Raw genomic sequence first — 1,646 nt, forward strand, 5'->3', positions numbered from 1 at the left:
GAAGTGGCGCTGTGGCTCAAGTGGTAGAGCGCTAGCCTTGAGCTGAAGAGCTGAGGGACAGCGCCCAGGCCCAGAGCTCAGGCCCCATAACTGGACCCAAAAAAAAAAAAAAAAGAAGGTTCAAATCCACAAGTCCCATTCTGAGCACACTGCATCTTGATTGAACTCACCATTTCCATCCTCCCTGTCTTTTCCAATCTCATCCAAACCCTCAAATGACCTAGTTCATTTTTCTTTTTGTGCCAGTCTCAGGGCTTGAACTCAGGGCCTCGGTGCTGTTTCTAAGCTTTGGTACTCCAGGCCTGGTCCTCTACCGCTTGAGCCACAGCTTCATTTTGCTAGACAGCTCATTGGTTGTCTGTGGACTCCTCTTCACTATACCGCCCCTTAGTCGATGCACATGACTCCGTACATGATCTCATATATGCTTATTTTTTTAGATTTATTATTATTATTATTTTGTCAGTTGTGGGGCCTGAACTCTGGGCCTGGGCGCTGTCCCTGAGCTTCTTTTGCTCAAGGTTAGCAGGCTACCACTTGAGCCACAGCACCACTTCTGGCTTTTTCTGCTTCTGTGGTGCTGAGGAATCGAACCCAGGGCCTCAGGCATGCAAGGCAAGCGCTCTACCACTGAGCCACCTTCCCAGATCCTCATCTATGCTTATGACTTAGGTCTAACTTCCACACAGGAGAGAAAACACACGCGCCCTTTTTTCTCTCTGAGCCTGACTTATCTCACGTCTAAGTCCATCCATTTTCCTGTAAATGACAATATTGTCCTTTCTGATAAAGTCGACGAGCTATAGCTTGACATAGAAGCATATATTGATTTATAAATCTGTACTTATATACCTAGCTATAAATTACCTATCAACCAATCCACACACACAACGGCTCCGCCCCTGTGTGGCTTCTAAGTAAGACAAGAGGAAAAGTCTGAAAGATACTAGAGAAGAGGAGAAAGACCCTGACTGAGTCTGATTAGTGAAGGTCTTCAGAAAACGTTCAGAGGATGGGGCCCAGATCTAGCAGGGCTGCAGGAGAGATGGGGAAGGCTCTACAGAGAGCCCCCCTTCTCTTCCCTCCCTCCCTCCCCCCCCCCCCCCGCCCCCGGTGAAAGTTGGTGATATGGCTGCGTCATACATCCAGCCCTTGTTTGCACTGATTATATTTTTGAGGTCGGGTTTCACTTCCTGCCTAGACAGGCGGCTGGGTCTGAATGCTCTTATTTTAGTTTTCCCCCTGGTAGCTAGGATGGCCGGTGTGCATCACCACGCCCGGCTACTTTCTGTTGGAGACTGCCTACTTTTCTCCTGGAACTGATTCCTTCGGAATTCAGCCTCCCAGGAACTAGTTGTAACCCCCCCTGCACCGGCTAGCGACGTTTATTTATTTTTATTTATTAGGGGAGGGCAGGCACTGGAACTTGAACTCAGGGCCTGGGCGCTGACTCTGAGCATTTTTGCTCAAGGCTGGCGCTTTACCACTTGAGCCACTGCTCCACTTTTGGCTTTTGGGTGATTAATCACAGATAAGAATCACAGCTTTGGGCTGGGAAGGTGGCTCAGTGGTAGAGCGCTTGCCTTGCATGCTCGAGGCCCTGGGTTCGATTCCTCAGCACCACATAAGCAAAAAGGAAAAAGCCG

Source organism: Dipodomys ordii, unplaced genomic scaffold (genome assembly GCF_000151885.1).
Source record: "Dipodomys ordii isolate 6190 unplaced genomic scaffold, Dord_2.0 Scaffold184, whole genome shotgun sequence".
NCBI lineage: Eukaryota > Metazoa > Chordata > Mammalia > Rodentia > Heteromyidae > Dipodomys > Dipodomys ordii.